Source organism: Pholcus phalangioides, unplaced genomic scaffold (assembly GCF_987345545.1).
Source record: "Pholcus phalangioides strain wild (caught in Gottingen) unplaced genomic scaffold, Ppha-v1.0 ptg000024l_1, whole genome shotgun sequence".
Lineage (NCBI taxonomy): Eukaryota > Metazoa > Arthropoda > Arachnida > Araneae > Pholcidae > Pholcus > Pholcus phalangioides.
The window spans coordinates 17679723-17695730 of NW_028301616.1; the positions used below are offsets into that span (position 1 = coordinate 17679723).

The 16008-nt window shown below is 43.2% G+C and overlaps 1 protein-coding gene across 1 annotated transcript in view; it reads left to right on the forward strand.

Moving 5' to 3' along the window:
* Positions 1 to 1538: 1538 nt before the first annotated feature.
* LOC149068877 (protein TANC2-like) overlaps positions 1539 to 16008 on the forward strand; it is a 124233-nt gene continuing 109763 nt past the window's right edge. Inside the window, exon 1 of the mRNA XM_089250366.1 lies at positions 1539 to 2001. The gene's annotated coding sequence lies outside the window, so the exon portion shown is untranslated. The remainder of the gene's footprint in view (positions 2002 to 16008) is intronic.

Here is a 16008-nt window from a genome sequence, read left to right on the forward strand (position 1 = left end):
CCGCTCCAATAGTTTACATTTTTGTTTCTGGTGTTACGGTCAGAGGCCCTGCGTCTATTTTCTCAACGTTTTCGTTGTCGAGGTATGACTCAAAAGCGTGATGCCATGTGAATTTTCACTGTGTTAAATTTTGGAGTCTCAACTAAAATCTACGCTGCCGCACCTTACAACCTGCCGCCTGCGTGAGCCGCACCCCTTGCACCCTCGCTTAAGCCGCCCCTGGTTATTTATTATACTACCTCCTCTCTTTTTGCCACCATTTTAATTCCCACGGCAGCGACATAACACGTCGTTCGTTATATCGAGATTCACCACTCTCGAGCAAAAAAAAACAACTTTTTTTTTTATTACGACTGTCTCGCAGTCACGCGAGATTCTCCGTGAAGATCCTCCATGTTCTTGGCCATCCACTAACAATGATGATAACAACAAACGCGGATAATGGAGGGAAGACGATAAAAATTGGGATTAGGCTTCTCTCGGCTTAGAATTATCACATTGTTGTTGGCCATTAATTAACGGTCGAGAGAGTTGGTCATCTTCCCATGGCTTTCATTTCTGTCGCATCACAGGCCGACGTGATTAATTATCGTTACACACTCGAAACAATGGCGTATACGGTAAGAAAACAAATTTGAATACAGTCCACGCCGCTCAATATGATCACATTGGGACTCGGGGGTTTCTGATAACAACAACCGAATGATAACTGTATCCTGACAACTGTGTCCTGTATAACGGACAGGGGGGGGGGGAAGGCGGGGGGTTAAAATGGCTGAAAATCTGCTTACGTAATACCTGAATGGCCCCCATACATTTTATAGATCCCTTGGGAAAGTATCCCGCAAAAAAGAAATTTGAATCTGGTCAACTGAATGAAACCATAGCCGGAGATAGACTTGGAAGTCTGGGGGTGGGAAGTTATTGATACGAGTGACAATATTTTTTCTTGTAAGGATCCAGAGGCGGGTACGAACCAGGGCACGCGCCCTGGGCTCCAACTTCTGAAGGGCCCCGAAAAATCCAAACTTTACACTTTTTTCTAATTTAAGGGGGGGTGCCCAATATTTTCTCTTGTGGCCGGGGCCTCAACTGACCAAAATCCGCTTCTGTGCGTATCATATTGTGGTTTTCGGGTTAAAATATTTTGTCATGTTTAAATATATATATATATTTTTTTTCATGTTGAAATGGTTTTTTTTTTTTGCATGAGCAATAAATTTAATTATACTGAATTTCAATTTTTTTTTTTTTTTTACCGCGAATAACAAATCTGTTATGAGCGCCAATTATTGTCATCAAAGTGGATCTGGTCCAAGCTAAAAATTGCGGTGAATTCCATATCATATTTGTAATGGCGGATCGGGGAGACATCTGGCCCCCATCATTATTGTATGTCGGAAACCTATAATACAGACAGGAGAAAAACATTCAAAACGCATTAAAAAAAAAAAAAAAATCAAATCTCGCCAAGAGCAAACCAGTAAAAGAAAAAACAACCTCGCCAAATTTGGCTTCCCCGCGATGAGAAAATGCCGCATTCCCAGGCAGAGCGAAGAAGTGACAGACTGACGTTTCGTGACGCCCGCCCAGTCGGGGTTTTGAACCCGTGAGCGCCTCTCCTCTCCTTCTCTCTCTCTCTCTCCTCGAAACGTACGGAATTCCTATTATTATTATATTTTCATTTCTCGATGCAGATGACGAAGCACAGGTGCCGGTGTGCCATCGTTCTGTTCATACAACACCGCCGCGATCATTCTCCTTCCATTTAATATACATATTTTTTTGTTGTTGTTCGTCTCAGCGACAAACGCACAGCCGTGGATTTACTTTGTGGATTATCATCGCGAGTGGAATTCTCCAAATTAAATACCAAAAAAATCGGATACATTTTTCGAATTATTATTATTATTATTATTATGCTGCAGTGGATGTGAGTTCTCCTCTCTTCCTCCGACCGTACTTTTCATGTATCAACAGCGGAAGGGGGCCATTCAACAGGTGAGTCGATTTTTATAGCGTTACCACCACCCGCTTTTTGCGAATGTTTTATTTGCTTTTTTTGTGTGTGTGTGTGACAGAGAGTATATCTCCTTCCATTATTATTCATTGGATTTAATGTGACAGCAAAGAGAGGGTGGGCAATGAATGAATTTTCAATTGAATTATTATTATTTTCACGGTTTCAACACGTACTATATGAGGGCGTGAGCGTTGGGATTTATGATTTATGGTACCTTAATGTGACTTTTTTTTAATCTTGATGCGAGATAAGGATCCTCCTATCCACAAATTTTTGTTGTTGTTGTAACGGGGTTTGAATCGCTTGGTGGATTTTGTGTGTGGGGGAATCGGTGCGTTTCTCGCGTGGCCTAACGAGGCCCCCCTCCCCCTAAATTGGCCTTTTATATTTTAGTCTTTTTTTTCGTTTTTCCTCTCTTTTTTTTGTGTACAATGTTGCCACTTTTCTCATCTTGTTGAATTTATGAAGGTGCGAAGGCCATCCAATCGCGCACTTCAAAATTTATTTTGGTAGTGATTATCAGCACCGTAACTGGGGTGGGGTGGGGGGGGGAGCAGTTGCTGCGGGTGCTCGAGCACCCAGGAAGTTTGTAAAATGGGGTTCCGAGCACCCCTCAGAAGAACTAATGCAATGAAACGCGAGTGGTGAACCCACTGGCTTGAAAAATTTCTGACGCTCCTGGGGGGGGGGGGGGGGCATGGCTGAAATCTTTGGCGGGAACCCCGGCCAGACCTTTTAGGGGTCCCCTTCTATAGCGTGAAAAAAAAAAAAGACGAGAATCGTCCGGAGTCCTGACAGCACGCACCCACCTGGGCGGACGGATCTGGTGACCGGGGCTCCGGACCACAAGAAGGGCCCAAATCTTACCCTCTTACCCAGTGGTTCTTAAAATTTTGTCACCCGCGGATCCCTTGCCCAATTCATGAGTTCACCTGTGACTCCCCAGAATAATTTATTAGATATTTTCACCTATAAAATAACCCCTTCAAAGTATAAATAGGCACAGGAATCAACATCTCCTGCTCACCGTGACGCCCCTGGCAAAGGTTGGCGACGCACATTTTTAGGAACACCGCTCTAACCTCCTCTCCATCATTTATTTCAAGGGGGGTGCCAGAATGCGCTTTGTCTCGGCTGACCAACCATCTAGTTGCGGTCCTGGTGATTATACGTATTTGTACATCGGAGCTTGGTAAAAACCTAGGCGCCAATCAAATATTTCAAGAGCCAGACATATTTCTTTTGTCCCGAGCTAGTAATCACACAGAAAATTTTTGGTGCCGATATATTTTTTTTTTTTTGGTCGCCGTGACGACCTGGCGCTTGGGATTTGTCAAGTCTTGTCACATACTGTTACATACATATCAGGGCTTGATTGATCGGAGTCTAAGGGCGACCCAAAATTTTCTGATTTCATTACTACGTCTTTTAATATGGGGAAAGTAAAAGAAAACGTTATTCAGGACCGGCCTTGAGCAAACTACCATGCTTGGTTTTTGGGCTGGCGCCAAAATATTTTTCTTCGATTTGTCAAGCCTTGTATTATACAGACACACTGCGACCTGTCACCTGGGATTTGTCAAGTCCCGTCCTGACAAATGAATTATTGGACCTGAAGGGTGGCAAAATTGTATTTTTTTTTTTTGCACCTTTTCCCGATAAATTTCCGGCCCTTGACCCTCCCTCCGCTCACGACCCTGGATTGTTTTTTTTTTTTTGTATGCTCGTTTCTGTGTGGAAATCATGTATCTTTCATTCGATATAAATACGCAGTAACGTCATGATGGGTCATGCCCCCCAAGGGGTTAACAGGACCCCAGTCCATGGGCATGCCCCCCCCCCCCCGGGTCAAAAGTGGAGTGGGCAGATCTAATGTATATGTGTATATATGAATTGACATCATCATCGTGCCCCCTCCCTTTAGCAATAATGACCTCCCCCCCCCCCCCAGACTTCCAAGTCTACCTCCGCCTATGCCCCAGTCCGTCAACTTAAGACAATTTTTATGCTTTTGTTTTTTACATTGTAAATTCACTATGTGTGGGGGGTCCGTCTTATCAGGGGTGTATCAAAGTTCCAAGCCTGGGGGTTGGGGCTGCTGCAGTATTATGTGTGCATTCTCCGGAGACCTCTAGACTCTGGGCAAAGCGATTTTTTCTGAGAACCCGTACATGAGCTGGAAACACATAAATAAAATAATCATTTTTAAAGTAATTCCAAAGTTTCATTGAATTTTATTTATGATCCAAGTATTTCATTTAGTTTTGTTACTTGTCCGTTTCATTGAGCATTTCATGCGAATATGCTCTAATTTAATTGTGGAAGTCATTATGTAAACGACCTCTTCCTCCCCCCCCCCCCCCCCCTCCTGAACTGGATAAGACCAGGTGTGGACCGACATAAGAAGGGTCTTGTCCCCAAAGCAGAATGTTTCTGCAACGAGCCCTCGGCTGACTGGAAATGGTTCTGTGATGAAAATGCCCATAATAACAATCCCACAATAATAATCCGTAAAAGTTCCGTTATGTTTGAAATTCTTCCTGTTTGTTCTGCGTCGTTACGTCACAGATTTCAGCACATTCTGCTTCGGGGGCCTAGAGAGAGCGAGGGACAAGCTCAGTCAGCGGCGGCCAAAGGAGTCACCTAGGCAGAGTGTGTGTGCACGTATGTGAAACGACCAAAAGAGTGATCTTGACACTCTTTTGGTCAGAGAGTGGCAAAAAAGAGTGAGAGAGTTCAAAATAGTTAATTTCCTAGAGTGTTTATAAGTATGAGAATGATCAAAAGAGTAGCATGGAGATTGTTCAGCAAGTGATTCTAAGTGACTAAAAGAGTAACTTACCAGAGAGGTTGTATGAAATGTGAATGACCAAAACAGCGACCTTGAGAGCGAAGGACTAGGTCAGTTTGCGTGTGAGTGACCAAAACAGTGTGCAAGTATGTGAAACGACCAAAGAGTGTGTGAGTACGGAAGCGACCAAAAGAGTGGCATGGAGATTGTTCAAACACTTGAGTGACCAAAAGAGTAGCTTGCTAGAGAGGGTGTAAGCAATGTGCGTGATCAAAAGAGCGACCTACAGAGCGAAGGACTGGACCAGTGTGGGAACCAAAAGAATCTCCTAGAGAGTGTGAATGACCAAACCAGTATGTAAAACGACCAAAAGAGTGAGTATGGGAATGAGCAAGAAAGTGTGCAGGGCACGACCGAGAAGGTGTGTATGTAAGCACTGGAGCGACCGAAAGAGTGAGTTACTTAGTGAGCGAGGACGGAAAGAGTGATGCAATTTTCTTTTTTTACAAACATCCTTTATAAAAAGCTATTGAAAGCTCCGTTTCAGGGGCTCCTGTTCAATTCGAGGCCGTTGGCCCACTCGTTTTTAGAGGCTACTGCGAACTAGGCCGAAGGGTAGGGTCTTGACGCGTTGAGACATGTTTTTACACGTCATTGACAAAAAAAAGCGTAGGGGGGGTTGGACGACGGACAGCATTGCATTCATCATCGGCTTCAGCATCAATTTTTCCCTCAGTAGTGATTTCGGAGTCAGTGTTTCACAAAAATAATTTTAACAATGTTTAATTGTTCTTGAATAATGGTTCCAGCATCATTTTTTTTTTTAGTTCGAACAATCCCGTGCCCCCCCCCCCTTCCCCCCCAGCTATGATTTCATCTCATTGTTTCTCAGGAACAACTTCAAGAATGAGTTCGGCGTCAGCTTTTTTCAAACGTAAAGTTAACAATGGTTTCAGCATCAGTTTTCTAAAAAAAATTATTTAAGAATTTTATGACATGAGAGTCATGTCTGGTAGAGGCAGAGATGAGTTTTTTCCTTCCTTAAAAAATTAACATCTCGAATAATAAATATCTTCACAACATCCAGTTTTCTGTATATCTTGTATTAAGAATTTTAGTTTTCCCAACAATGGTTTCAGCATCAATTTTTCTCAGCAAAGGGTTTTTGTTTTCATAACAGTAAGTTTTTCCTCAACAATGGAACGAACATATTTTTGCCCCTCAGCAATGATTTTTTTCTCATTCTTTCTCGGCAACAACTTTGGGAATGATTTCAGTGTCAGTTTTTTTTTCTTTTTTTCCAAAAATAAGGTTAACAATGATTTCAGAGAGTCGGTTTTTCTGAAATAAGTTTAACCATTTTTTAACAATTGTTTCAGCATTAGTTTCTCTCAACGATAATTTGAACATAAGTGTTTTGATAACAACTGTTTCAGAGTCAATTTTTATCTAATTTCAACAATGTTCTTTTTTCTTGAACAGTGGTTGTATCATCGGTTTTTCTCAACAATAATTTGACCACAAGCATTTTCATAACAATGGTTCCAGAGTCAGTTTTTCCCACCAATGGTTTCAGAGTCAGTTTTCCCAACAATGGTTCCAGAGTCAATTTTCCCAACAATGGTTCCAGAGTCAGTTTCCCTAACAATGGTTCCAGAGCTAGTTTTCCCAACAATGATTCCAACATCAATTTTTCTCATGAAGTTCGAAATAAAATTTTTTCTAATAAGTTGATAATTTTTTTACGGTTCTTACATGTTCCCTCCCTCCAACAATGATTTCGTCCTCTTTTTCTCAGCAGCGATCTTGAGAATGTGGTTTCCACGTGTTTTTTTCTCTCTAGAAATAAGTTAGCTATTCGGGATTAAGGTCTTCAGAGTCAGTTTTTCCTCGAATACGGTAATTTTAACAATGCTTTTTTTTGAACAATGGTTTCAACATCAGTTTTTCTCAACGGTAATTCAAACACGAGTGTTTTCCTAACAATGGTTCCAGAATCAGTTTTCCCACAACAAGGGTTCCAGTTAGCTTTCCCAGCGCCCGAGTGGCGTTGTGGTACCACCGTGAAGGTTGCTGTCACGCCGGGGAAGCAGGCGGGTCTGGTGCCCCGGGCGCTGAACCAGAAGGGCAGCCGAATTGACCCTTTAACTACTTCCTCTACATGCAAGGGGCGCCAAAATTCCGGCTTGCCTTGGGTGACAAAGTATCTAGTTGCGGCACTGTGTCACGGTCCTGGATTCCGTGTCTGAGGATATAGATAAGATATTTTCTCAAACGAACTTGACAGCACCCATCTCATTAATGGCAGTAAATTGCAATACAGCGATATGGTCAGAGTTGGTGTTTGGTGAAGTAGTTAGTTTTCCTAATAAGAGTTCCAGAGTCAGTTTACCCAACAATGTCTCCAGAGTCAGTTTTCCCAACAATGGCTCCGGACTCAGCTTACCCGACAATGGCTCCAGAGTCACTTTTCCCAACAATGGCTATAAAGTCACTTTTCCCAACAATGGCTATAAAGTCACTTTTCCCAACAATGGCTCCAGAGTCACTTTTCCCAACAATGGCTATAAAGTCACTTTTCCCAACAATGGCTATAAAGTCACTTTTCCCAACAATGGCTCCAGAGTCACTTTTCCCAACAATGGCTATAAAGTCACTTTTCCCAACAATGGCTATAAAGTCACTTTTCCCAACAATGGCTCCAGAGTCACTTTTCCCAACAATGGCTATAAAGTCACTTTTCCCAACAATGGCTATAAAGCCACTTTTCCCAACAATGGCTCCAGAGTCAGTTTACCTAACAGTCTTCAGAGAGTCAGTTTTTTCTTAAAAACAATTTAAATTTTCCTCCCCCTTGAATATCAGTTTTTTTTCTCAACAATAATTTGAATATGAGTGTTTTCATAACGAGTTCTAGCAATTCTCTTTCGCCCAACAACGATTTCGTTCCCAATTGTTTTCTCAGCAACAACTTCTATTTGTTTGACGATTTCAGCGTTAGTTTTTTCCAAAAAAAAAATTATCAAAATTTTTTTCTGCTGTCGTAATTTTCAGGATAATATTCCCCTCCCCCCCTGGAAATTCCGTTTTTTTATTAACATTGATTTACGCTGAAACGGCCACCGATGCAAAAAAAAAGCACTCGTTATAGTAAAAATAACACGGATGATAGAGAAAACAAATCGCTATAACGAATGTTTTCTCTTTCTTTTTTTCCCCCCTCCTTACACAAGAAAAGACCTTCACAAACATTTCTGTTGCCATTTTGGTTAGTGATAGTGTGGTGATGGTGGAGAAAAAAACAAAACAGAATAATGATGATGATGATAAAAGCATTTTTTTTTTTTCGGGTGGGCCACTTTGGCAGTCGTTCAAGATCCATGACGTCGACAGAGTCCGTATTAAATGCATTGAAAGGGCTTTTTACGAGACGCATCCGGGCAATGCCCGTTTTTCCAACCAGCAACTCGGTTGAAAAAAAACAAAAAATTTTGTTCAAACAATAGCTGAAATAATGGCTGCCGCTGGAAGTTTTCCCATGAAAAAAAAAACAAACTGGTATGTAGTTTTCTCATGAAAACGCCTCTGTCCTGACATCGAAACATATGAAGAATGCTTTATCCTTTTTACCCTATAGTGCGTTCGATTTTGACGCTGTTTCGGGATGGATATCACGCCAATTATACGCATCATGTTCATAACGACCGTAAAATGGAAGTTAAGAAGGTCAAAGTTTTTTTTCCTTCAAAACATGATTTCCAATCGAGTCTAGTTGGGGTCATGCGATTTTTTCTCCCTCTCCTGAAGGTTATGAAAGGGACTTAGACCCCATACATGGTCAAACCCATGGCCCGGGAGCCAAATGTGGCCTCTGACGTGGCCCATGACCTCAAACATAATTTTATTAAAAAAAAATGAATTAAGCTTTTTTTTTTTTTCTTTTCTCAAACCGAGCACAACTCAGGTCTATCACCATTTATGGGCGATTTACTACCTAGCCAGTTGTGCCGGAGGTGTAACTGCGTCTGTACCTAAGAGTCTGTAGTGTTGTGTCTGATTTTTCAGAGCGGCCATCTATATTTCAGAAGTGAAGTGAGTGATGCGTTATGATTGAATTACATTTTTGCTGTTTGTAGGTCTGTTGCTCTCTGTGGCGAGACTTTTTAACGAGGAGATCGACTCGCATTCGCGCCATGAAGTTGGGGACCACAGAAAACCAGAGTCCGTCACTATGACCACTCGACCACCATAGCGGTACAGAATTAAGCTGCAGAAAATTAATCCCCCAGATCACCTAAGGGGCCATTTAAGTGTTACGTAAGCAGATTTTTAGCCAATGTTGACCCCCCCCCCCCCGGTCAGCAAAAGTCAGCAAAACACTTAAAGGCCAGTCGTAGTCCAGGCTCTGTCCCTGGTGGGATGTAAGCCATTTACCCGGAAGGGTTGGACCTCGCTGGAGACGGCAGCAAAACACTGACCCCCCCCCCCCGTCAGCAGCTTAGAATATTTCATATCTTCAAAAAGGGGTGGTTGATGACGTAAGCAACCTTCAAACCCCCCCCCCCCCCTGTCATCAAAATTCAGCAAATCCGAACCCCCCCCCCCCTTCGATGCTGACGTAATACTTGAATGACCCCTAAGTGGCATGGTTTCTCACATCACTCAAGCGGCCCGCGGCACATTTAAGGTTATGTGTGGCCCCGCGATGCTTTTATAGACACCGCGGCGCAGTTCTATACGTGGCCCACAGGATAGTGCTAGGATCGGCACGCGGCACATTTTCAGGTCAGTGACTTCCGATATATTTACAGATCACTTAAGTGACCCGCATCAAATTTATAGATCACCGCGGCATAGTTCCAGACCACTTGAGTGACTAGCGATGCATTTAGAGATAGCTTAAGTGGCCCGCGACACGTTTCCAAATCATTGAAGTCCGCACACACTTGTGTTGAACACCCTCATCCTAATCAATACCATCTATAACAGTAGACCATCTCACCTGCAGTCATTGGATATACTGCAAAAAAAACCAAGAAAACGTAAAGATATCGCATGCGTCAGTTAGCTATATCCAACGGCTACAGGTGAAATAACTTCTTCAGTAACGTCAGGAGCTTCGCGCGGAGGCCTTCTGATATAGATGGTATTGCCCTAGTGCAGAGGGTTCTTGACTGGAGAGGTGCTTCAAGGGCAGGTTTTGTCCATGTTGCGGGGGGGGGGGATCCCGTGTACTTTTCAGGATCAAATTAGTAAATTTGACAAATAGAGTATAGGTGGGCGTTGTCGTGGGGCTCCGCGAGTCAAGAAAGGTTTAGGAATGCTGCTCTAGCGCATTGTCTCCCAAACTTACGGTTCCATCGCCCGCCTCAAAAAATTTCTCTTCTCATCGCCGCCCAACTCAAGTCAACCCATAGGACCCTATACAAAACTCAAAGATTCTACCGCTCCCCCCCACAGACCAGCGGTTCTCAACCTTTTATGACTCGCGGAGCACTTTTTAGTAAAAAAATTCTATGGCGGAGCCCCTAGGGGCCCATTTTTAATTATTCATTAGTTACTGATATATTTTTACTATTAAAAAATATTTATAACTATTTTTTTAAATTTTAATGTTTTTTATTTTCCTAGAGCGGCCGCGTTGCCCCTGTAGAGTGCACAAGGAGCACCGGTTGAGAACCGCTGCTCTAGACCATTACATCGCCCCCTTTGGGAAACAATGCTCTAGTGCAGCGTTTCTTCACCTTTTTTTGCCCGTGGCCCCCTTTGAACCATGTTTTTTTGCCCGTGGCTCCCCTGTCTTACCCAGAGTCTCCGACCCTCATCTAGAAGCAAGATCCTTCATACGTATTGAATTGATTTTTTCAGTGAATTTGTACTGAATGAAAATTTTACGAATAAGATTGCCCTCGAATTTATTGAGCTCCCCACTAATCTGAGTTTTATTCAGGGCCGTCTCAACATCATGGGCCCCCTATGCAAAATGATGCCATGGCAGTCCCATACTTAATCAGAAATAAACAGCCTACATATTTCCTACTTATTTTCAAAATTTATTGTACTATACAAAATATCATCAGGTGGGGTCACTGGACATGAGACCCCCCCGGGCATGACCCCTCACAAGAGTGGTACTGACAGAGCTACAGCCCGGGTCTGATATGGTTTTCATCATTTTTTTTTGTTTTTCACACTACAAATTTAATTTAGGGGGGGGGGGTCTGAAAAATCTATCCTAGGGAACCTGCTTCAAAATGTAGGTGTCGAGGCCCGGGTGGGTCCATGCCCTAAAGACGACCCTTGTTTTGGGGGTAGTTTTGTTGGATTCTGTAAGTGTATAGTCACTAATATAAAAGCTTTATTTCTTCACACCTTAATTTTTCTTCTCGGCTCTCTGCAGCCCTCCAAACCAATTGTCATGGTCCCTTTCTCCATTTTCTTCCGTGGCCCCCCTTGAAGTATCCCAGTACCACCGGTTGAGAACCACTGCTCTAGTATATTTAATTTTGCCGCTGTTTCTGGATGGATATCGCCCCCAATTATACGCATTATGGTAAACTGAAAATTAAAACGGTCAAAGTTATTTTTTTTTAAAACATGATTTCGAATCGAGTCCAAATAGGGTCATGCGATTTGGTTTTTCTCTTCCTCGTAGAAGGTTATGAAAAAGGACTATTCGTTTATTATTCCCGTGTTATCAGCCGATAACCACGTGCGTCCGTGTTTCATTGAACACCGATATCAGTGAATCGATCATACCGGTCATCATATTATATCGATATAGAAATGTTGAAGGGGGGAAGGAGATTTTGTGCCTTTTTTTAAAATTTATTTTCAGTGTTTCGAAGGCATATACCGTTGTTTAAGTAGAGCATGTTGTATGATTACCGCATGTGTGTGTGTGTGAACATGGACACGCGCACGCTGTGATTGGAGGTCAGTGGGTTTTGATGACAAATTGTTACAACATTATATTGTTTCGCTGCTTTATATGTTGTTGTTTTTTTTAAGTGGATGGTTGTAATTGATAGTCCATCATGATCATTTGCGTGTCGATTATAAAGAGTGATTATGATGGTCGAATTCGATTCAGGACGATGACGTTTTCTATTCTAGTTCAGTTTTCTTGACCATATCATTTCCCCGAAACTGCGGCCCTGCGCTATAATCCGCTTGGGCCCTGCTTCTGTAAATGCGCCGGTCTCTAGGTCGCTCACATGCTCTATCTAGGCCACTCTTTCCGTCAGTCTCATGGTCACTCTTTTTGTCGCTCACTGACCTATTCCATTGATCTCTAAGTCTCTCCTCCCCCCTCTTCCCACGCTCAAGGATTTCGTGCCCCCCCCCTCCCCCAAGCCAACCAAAAATTAGAAGAAAAACATTAATATTTCAGTGAAAATGGAAAGGAAATTATTTTTCATATGGTTTATATTAACCAATTTGTTAATTTAAATGCTTTCTGAAAGGTGGTCAAAATTTCTCGGGATGAAGATTTTTGTAGCCCCCCCCCCCCCCAAATCGATCCTGCGTGCGCCCCTGCTCCCACGTTCAGACACACTCTTGGTCGCCCTTTTGGTTACTCACTGACTGGTTCTTTGCTCTCTTTTGATCCTTCGCGTGCTTGCAAACCCCGCTGGTGACTCGTTTTCATTTTGTTCATTCACTTACCTAGTCCCTTGCTCTCAGGCAGAAACAGATTCACGGTCTTACTGCTTGTAAGGGGCCATTCAAATATTACATAAGCAGATTTTCAGCCGTTTCTGACCTCCCCCCGTCAGCAGCTTAGAATATTTCATATCTTCAAAAACGGGTGGTTGATGACGTAAGCAACCTCCAAACCACCCTCCCCCCTTGTCATCAAAAGTCAGCAAATCCGAACCCCCCCCCCCCTCGATGCTGACGTAATACTTGAATGACCCCTAAGCTATACAATTTACTACTAATAATTTTCTTGTTCAATCCCCAAATTTTCCACCCCCTCGAACTCGCGCCCTGGGCTACAGCCCACTATGCACACCCCGATTTTCCGATGGAAGAGATCATCCAGTTATGTACATTCACCTTATGGCAGCCAAGTCCTACCGACACGGTATTCGGATTCTGGGGGCCTTCCCCCGTATCCCGTTCAGACCCGAGCATTCATTTTTTTGGAATTTTCAAAAAAATTTTTGATACCAAGATTTTCTTCTGGTACTCATCCCGCAAGGGACAGGGCTGGGGCTGTGCTTGATGTTGGTACTCAGTCATTTCCTTCGATTCCTGCAAGTTTTCTAGATTAATAGTGGAGCTCCTTAAAATACCTCCTTTATAGACGTCTTAGCTAATAGCGAGGTATTTAACAGTGTAAGCATTTCATATAGGGAAGGGGCTACCAGCGGATTGTCGGTATCGATAAAAAAAGCGCTAATGGAAACGCTTTGGATCGTTATTAAGGATAAGCGTCAGGTGTTGTTCGTGAGTTACGTCCATTACGAGTTTCTTTTTTCATTGTGTGTGTGTGTAAATTCCAGGAGGTCGTGGACCCTCTTCCTTCCACGGCCATAATTTATTTCCTCGAAGAAGACATCTAATAATTTGTACGGGGCAGTATCCTCCGCTCTAATATCCATTCCTCGCTGAAGTCACATGTCATTGAGAATAGGTGTCTGTATGAACAAAATGGGGGGGGGGGGCTTTTTCTCATGCATTGAAAAACCATGCATTTCCATTTCTCTCGCCTCGCCTCGCCCCCTTTTGAGGACAAGTTCAGTGAGGATATTTCTAAGGTTCAGCTGGTGAGGTCACCGTATATCTCCAATTTATTTATTTTTTTTTTGCTCCTTGTGGCTGACTCGTTCTCCATTTACGGCCCTCCCACGGTGCGGCTTCAGCTTCGAATTTCTCCTCTGGGATTGGACTTCCTGTTCATTTCCCGGAAAAAGAAACAAAAATCGCTCTGACACAAGCACCTCTTTTCATCCCTGTTCTCTCCTAGCCACATATTCTTCCGAAGTCGGATCACTTTATTAACCGATAAGGCTCTCTCAAGGCCTAAAGTGCGGTTGTGTGTGCGTGTGTATATAGAGGTCTCAACTATTGCCAGCTACACCTTTTTGAAATTCGACTCCTATCGTTTTCATGCTGTTTCGGGCATTAATAACCACTTCATTCACGGGTTTTTATGCGTTTGGGGTCCGTTTAAAACAGTGGTTTTTGTCTTTCTGGTAGCCTTGAAGTAACTTCCGTGTCCCGGGGAAAAAGACAACCTATGATGCAATCGATACCCATGTCGTAAGGCAGCGGTTCTCAACCGGTGCTCCGCGGAGGGGGCTCCACGGCCACTCCAGAAGAAAAAAAAAGAAGAAACTTTGGTAGTTACCAAGGGTTCTGCGAGAAGGCTGTTCTACCGAACTCAAACAAATTTTTGAATACTTATCCCAAAAATAAGTGTATCTCTACTTCCCTCTCAACTGCATCATAGCCAAGAGCAAAATGAAATAGGACGTAGGCACCACCACCACTTAATATACATATTTACTGTCATAAATCATTGTGCCGGATCATATCGTGGAAGATCCTATTCAACTTAGGTCAGTGCATGGTCCACCACCCCACAAGAAGGGAAGGTTTGCGGAACCACACATACACCTAGTCTACATTCCTTTGCGGAACTTCTAACGAATTGGTACATGTTGGAAATCTACGTGACGTGAAGTTTGTTTCTGTGTAATGCTTATGTGTAATGATTGAATAATTGTGTCGTTGTGTAGGCCTGTTGCTCGCAATGCGAGTCCGTCATTGTGATTACTCGAACACCACATCAGATAACTGGAGTTGGCAAGACTGCCGGGGGCCAGGGATAATTCTCATTTTTTTTTTCACATAAAATCCACTATGGAAGGGCCCCGCCAAAGAGCCCGCACCTTAAGGAGGTGCTAGAGCAGTGATTCCCAACGTGGGCTTTAACGCCCCCTTGGAGCGATGGAAAGTTCCGGGGGGGGGGGACGGAAGAAGCAACAGGTATAACATAGGATCCTATGGGTTAGATTGCGTTGAGGGGAGATGGGACAAAAAGAAGTTGGGAAACTGTGCTAGAGGCTAGACGGAACATACAACCAAGGTTTCTAGAATATATGCATACAACGCTCAAAGAGCGGAGAAAGGTTAAAAATTGTCTCGCAGTGGACCAATCCACTACCCGAAATTTACCGACATACCCGCGATCGTCTTCCAGGCGAGTTGTGGTTGCCTACGGCATTTTACGGTTAGCGTCCAGCGGCTCCGGGTGGCAAAATTTAGGTGAACACATTGAGCATCCTTATAAAATTGTCAATTTTCCTATTAGTAGGGGCGGCAAGACAATACAAAAATCTTAGTCACGGCTCTGCCACCGGCGGAAAATAACTATAAATCCGCCTCTGGTCATAGGAGTGGGAAACCTCGAGCGTGGCTCTCCAGGGGGAGGCGGCCACAAAGCCTATCAAATATCGCCCATTCAAGAGCTTTCCTTACGAGCCTTTATAGGAATTTCTGCGATTTGAGATAATTTTTTCTCTTTCATCTTCATAATAACTTATCAGATCTCGAAATGGAAGACCCTTTACTTCATGATTGGCATGTTCACAACGACGAACAAATAAAACGATTCATTGATGATGTGCCTGCACATGAACACGTGCTCTCTCTGCCCCCGGAGAACACTTGAGAGGGAGGGCAAACATTTTTTTTTTCCATAAAAGAGAGGTTTTTTGTGCAAAGAATGGGCCTCTCTTGATCATATTGTAAAAGTGCCGAATGTGCCCTCCTCCCCTCCCCAACAGGATAATATGCGAACGTTTACTTCAAGTGTCTTTCTTTGGTCTCTGTTATCGTCGATGTTTGTGTTATCGCGCCTTAAAGTCCTTGGTGTTTTTTGGAATTCCGCGTCTGCGTTTACTTTGGGCCACTTTCGTCATAATTCTTTTTACAGTAATCACCGCACCGACGAGTTGTTTCCTTCGACGTGTTCCTTTTTTTTTTTTTTTTGGCCGCCACCTTCTATGTGATGCAACGTTTGATTTTGGATTGTGATAATTTTATGGGAACAAATTCCTCCTCTTGTGTGTGAAACTAAAGGGTGTACGGGACTCTCGAAATTCCATTACTGAGGCGCGAGCACCTTCACCAATAGCGAGTGCTTCATCCTCCAATGCCAACATCACAGTGAAAACATTAT